Here is a 6,000-nt window from a genome sequence, read left to right on the forward strand (position 1 = left end):
GTGCCCTTGGCCATAGGGAAGAGTGTCATAGGCCAAAAGGAGAGATGGTGCCAGGGAGATGGCTGATGCTCTTTGGTACAGAATCTGTGGGAGTTCTGTTCATGAAGAGTCATTTTTGCACACAGACCTTGGGGGGGACAATCCAGGCCTTTTATTTTTAATGCTCCATTAGTGGGGCTGAATATTCAAGTTCATAAATGAGCTTCCTGTCCTGCTTTAACAATGAGTTAACAATCATAACAAAATCATTACTATTTACTATTGAAGCAAAAGGTTAAAAGGAAAACTGGTGTAATTTTACCTTAAACAGCTAAATATATCTCAGTATAGCTTTCTGTATGGTATCCCTTTATTAATAAAGAAATCAATATAGTTTCAAACTAATAAAATCAACACAGTTTTAGAAATACCTGCTCCTGTCACAGTAGCTCTAGTCAATAGCCCTGATTCAAGAAATATACTTAGTCAGGAAGGGTGCTTAAAAAAGTGCTTTAAGCCTAGTGAAGTACATGTGTTTTAGGCATGTACTTCATTTTAAAAAGATATGCATACATGTAAGTGCTTTCTTGAATCAGAACCAATGAATGGGAATGTTATCCCTCAGTGAGCCCTGACAGCTTATACTTTCCAGAAGAGGTTTGATGATGGAAAATTAAGCAAACACTTATGCACATGAAAAAAAAAACTTTACTCCTGTGAGAAATATCATTGAAGTCGGCCTGCAAAGTGTGATAGGATTTAGTCGTCATGGGTAATTTCCTAGTTAATTGTAATCCGACGGGGATTGAGATAACTAAATCCACAAGCAGAATTCTATCTTTAGCTAAAATCATAGGCCAAAAGAAAAAAAATGGTCTGACTGTGATTTTCTGATGTAGATTTTATGCAACAGTTGAGCTATATTTCTAATATACAGTACCTCATCCATAATGCTGTAGGGTGGTATTTAAATAGTTTTGCAGTGGTACTTTATGTATATAGCATTTGGGCACACACAGAGAAATATAGAACTCATGTATTAACATAGGGGAGCACAAAATTTATTTTGCTCAAACAGCTCTGTACTGCACATGCTGGTCCTGATTCAGCAAGCACATGCTTAAACATTGAAATTATGGGCCTGTTCACAGGCTTAAAGCTAAGCACGTGCTTTATAGACTCAGGGTTAGAGCGCTGAGAAACTTACAGGCTCAAGTCCATTAAGGACTTGTCTACATGGGGAAATTTACTGATACAATTCTATTGGTATAACTTCCCATATGGACACGCTTTTTCCAGTTTAGCTTATACTGCTGCCAAAGCAACAGACTAAAGCAGAAAAAGATATTCTTATTCCAGAATAAGTGTCTCTACATGGGAAGTTATACCGCTATAGTATAAATACTCGCATAATTATGCCAGTAACTTTCCGTGTAGACAAACCAGAAAAATGATTGTGGACTGAGTTGGAATGGCAACTGGGTGTTACGTAGTAAAATGCAACTGGTTGTCATTTGGCTGTTGTCCCATAGTCACAAAAGGGAACCACAAAGCCCACTTGGGGGTGGGGGGGAGTGAGAGCCTGCCTTCTTTACTGTACAGTTAACCTGTCACTCTATGTTTTCATGGAGGAATTTACTTTGTCTAGTGCTTAAAACTAAGGACTAAGAGGCAGGGTTCCTGCTCTTGACTGGCCTTGGCCCTGATCCAAAGTCCGTTGAAGTCAACGAAATTGAGCTTAATGAGGTTAGAATCGGGCTCTTTGACCCCAGCCTCCACCTGGCTTCTCTTTTGTTCTTGCAGTTATTTGTGGGCACAATTCACGTTACTGAGCCATCTTTGTACTTTGTGTACCCACAAACCCAAAAGGTCAAGTGACATGGAAAAGGGAGGTTAGCTTTTTATTTTTAAATTGTCCTGTAATTCTCTCTATGCCTATACAATAAGAATATATTATTACCCTTTTTTTGACCCAACTGGCTAATCAAAGTTTTGGGCCCTGAGGATGTTTCAGTTGGAAGCAGAAATTGATGATGGCATCTGTTATTTTCTTTGATGCAATCTTGTTTATTTACAAGGAACACAGGCAAAGAAAAATGAACAGAGTGCTAGCTTATTTGCTTACAGTCCCAAGCCTCTTAGGTAGCACCAGACCCAGAACCTTCCTCAAGGCTTCACCACGGTCACACTGTGCTTGGCTCTCTTCCTTCCTTTGAGTCTCATTTTTGTCTGCTCTGCCTCCCCTTTTCCCCCAAAGACCCCCTACCCAGACAGTACAATATTCAGCAAAACCCCACTGCCCTCTCAATGCAAAATTCCTGGATGGGTTCACAACCCCTTTTGTCTTAGGTGGTGGGTTTGTGATTAACTTGTCCTGATAGTCATGTTAAGTGAAGGGCATATTCACACCTGATGGTAAAGAGGCTTGGTGATCCATGCACTCACCAGTACCTCAGCATACAAATATATGTGCCTTCAGAACTTGGGTGCTGAATGTATTAATAAAATGTTACAGAGAAGAAACCTAATTACAGCTCTGGAAAATATTTCTGTTTAATGGACAATTGTATTTTTCTGTACATTGTAAAAAGCTACAAACTGCAGATCGTGGTTTTGTATCTGTTTCTGGTTTGGAGTTTGATCTCATACAGCTCCTATTATTCATGAGCCTTTTGGGAATATGTTCATCTTTTGCTTCTTTTTAGCAAGCACTGGCAGACTCCCCTTTTGGTGAAGTCTCTCTCCTTTTTTGCTTTGAACCTGTGGCTGAGATTCATATCGGGGAATGGTGCAAAATGTAAGATATGCAAAGAACAACTTCCAAGACACCACGACTTCAGTGAGTTTGGTCATGAAGATCCTTGTTCTAGGTTTGGCTGCAGTAACCTACAGAATGCAAATAGCTTGAGTCCAACCACAGGATGAAGAACTCTACTGATTGGTTAAGTCTGCTCTAGCATCTGGCTGACAACTTAATGGACAAATAAGGAGCAAGGGGAAAAAATAATGAGAAACAGATTTTACTCATGTTTTGTGTTTCATCCTTATGTGACAATGCAAAGTATTTAAAAGTTTTGAAAGTAAAAAAAAAAAAATTCTGATTCTGCCTTTGGTGGTTATCAGGAAAGCCAGAAGCTGAATATTAATTGCTTAGCTGGCAAACATATGGAAGCTATGGGAATGATCATGTGATCATCCAGTATAGGAACTCAGTACAGCCTTTCCACTGCAGATGCCATCAGGAACCCCAAACTGAGAAAGTAAGAGCCAGTCAATCATCAGAAAAGGCTGAGGGAAAAGAGACAGCAGATAGAAATGAAACTGCCAGGTATCAGGGTGCAGACCTTTGACTTATCTGCATAACTCAGACAATGATAAATAGTGTGTATTCAGTCATTCTGATTAACTGATTTTATTACTTGTGGATATGGATGTATTATTAAAGGGCCACTGTTTAGTAACTGTATTTAAAATAAAACTAATTTCACCACACAATTACATTTATTTTTAATTGTTTGTGCCATTTGTTTACTCCCCCAATCAAGCTGGAACAGAGATAACATTATAGTGTAATGTTTGGGTTGCAAACTACACATTAAATTATAAAAAATCATTTTTAATTTATGATCATATTTCTAATTTTAGTTTTACTTTTAAGAAAACCTAAATTGGGTGCCTAAAAGTATTCAGATCCACAGGCAATTAGCTGCCAAGCTAATCACTAATATCTGGCAACTGTTTACTTACCTTATGTAAAGTAGATTAATTTCTGTATATTGCCATTGTTCTGTATCAGAGCTTGCATTTAAGTCAATAGCAGCAAAAGCTCTTAAAAAATCATGATTGTCTTGTATTTTGTTAACTTGTTAGGAAAAACCCAGATTAAGACACATGCACATAGCAGCCAGCATTAGTACCATGACCAAATTATGTTCTCATTAAGCTTAATGGGGTTGCATGGGAGTATCTGGGCATAAAACATGGTCCCAGGTTTTGTGAGTATTAAAATAAAGGGCTTAGATTTCAGGGCCTGATCCTTGCCTGATCCAAACAAAACATCCAATTGACATCAACAGAGAACTTTGATCATCATGCTCTGGTGGTGGAGTTTGAAAAGGAAAAAATCCTGTATTTTTAAAATCTCATGGAGCAGCTTACAAGGGGCACCGTAGAGTAAATTCCCCACATTTCATTCTGTACTTGCTCATTTAAGTTTTTATTTGACATTTTAAAGACACTGTTAAGTCATTATCTCTTGCAGTATTTCTACCCTGCATCCTTTCTGGAATCAACAACTTTCTGTTCTAAGAGACAGAGGGGTAGCCATGTTAGTCTGGATCTGTAAAAAGCAACAGAGTCCTGTGGCACCTTTCAGACTAACAGATGTATTGGAGTATAAGCTTTCGTGGGTTAAGTGGGTATTCCCCCACAAAAGCTTATGCTCCAATACATCTGTTAGTCTTAAAGGTGCCACAGGACTCTGTTGCTTTATTCTAATAGAGTACATTTCTCTGCAAAAGCTCTTGCTGTTGTGATACTCTTTTCATGGCAGTTCCAGAGAGCACCTCTACAAATCTTTTTCTGCTTTTCTACTGGAGACAGATCCTGTTTTATAAGCTAAAATCCCTGGTGGGTTTGTTACGTGAGAAATGGTGCAGCTTGTCTCTTCTGTATTCTGCACTGAAAGCACTCTATTAACATTCAAAAAGGTCAGTGAAGGTAAATTCAAAGATGAGAGATTTTTCAGAGGGTTGTTCTCATGAATGAGGTTGACCCAAAGGGACAAAATACTTCAACAACTTGTTGCCACCATCTTTTCTTCATCCTTTAAGATGGTCACAATTTTGCTTTTAAAAAAAAACAAAAACAAAAAAGAGAGGGAGAGAGATTCCCAACACAAACTCTTGGCTTGATTCCCAGTTCGATTAGGTTACCGGTTACGATGAAGTCACGTAACATGAACACAATTTGACAGACTACTTAATTACAAATGTTTCTGTCTTTTACAGGTGATAGATTATGATTTTGTAATCTAACATGACAGTTTTGCCCTTATATATGCAAGTCCTGTTTGTGTCCTGTCACTGTGTATCTATATCATGGTGTGTCTGCAATGATTATTGTTTATCTTGTTAATTTGAAGCTGTCTGTTAAGGGGTGATACATTGTCATAGCCTTCTCTTTCTAACAGAAACTGTCAAAGTATTTTTCCTTAATCAAATAAATATTCTCCCTATACTCTTATCTACACTGAGCAGACACATTGAAATCAATTGGATTATTTGAGAAGTTAAGGTCTGACTCTAAGGAAGTGTACCATGTTCTAGCCCGTGGAAGCTTGCATTTAAATTTGGTTTCTTTAAAAATATTTTTTCTCCATTGCATGTAAACTGTACACAATGTTGTGTTATTACACGAGTCCATTATGTGAGCGAGGCTACTAGAATTTAAAAAAATATATAAAGGTAAAAAATGAAACTTTATCATGCAGCCCTTCTTCCAACAACATTGCCAAAAAAGCACAACAGCAACAAAACACACATACACACACACACAAGCCTGAAATTGCATTTATCAACTTTGCCAGTGCCTCCATATCATTAAAAATTACAACTAATTCATATCACATCAGATCTGCAACAGCATTTTGTTTCAGCATTAGCCCTCTTCAGATGAAATTACAAATGCAATTTCATTTCTTATGTATAATGGTTTTATGATGCGGACAAACATCTATTACAGAATAGATTGAAACCAATTTTATACTGCAGTTCTACTCTGAAAAAATGACCTGTTCAGCAGAGGATCATGAGGTTTAAAGGCTATTGAAAATTTTTGCACTGGAGAAGTTCTCCATTGGAAAATGCTGATTTGATGGAATCAAAATGTTCATTGTGTCAATTCTGTCAACATTTTTGACAAAACTAGGCCAGTTTCCAGAGAGCCTGCCTGTCTCTCCATTTGCTCCTGCATCCTCTGCTCCCCAGCAGCTTGGCTGGCAAGCTCCTCAGCCCCCCAAAT

The sequence above is a fragment of the Mauremys mutica genome, chromosome 11 (genome assembly GCF_020497125.1).
Source record: "Mauremys mutica isolate MM-2020 ecotype Southern chromosome 11, ASM2049712v1, whole genome shotgun sequence".
Classification (NCBI taxonomy): domain Eukaryota; kingdom Metazoa; phylum Chordata; order Testudines; family Geoemydidae; genus Mauremys; species Mauremys mutica.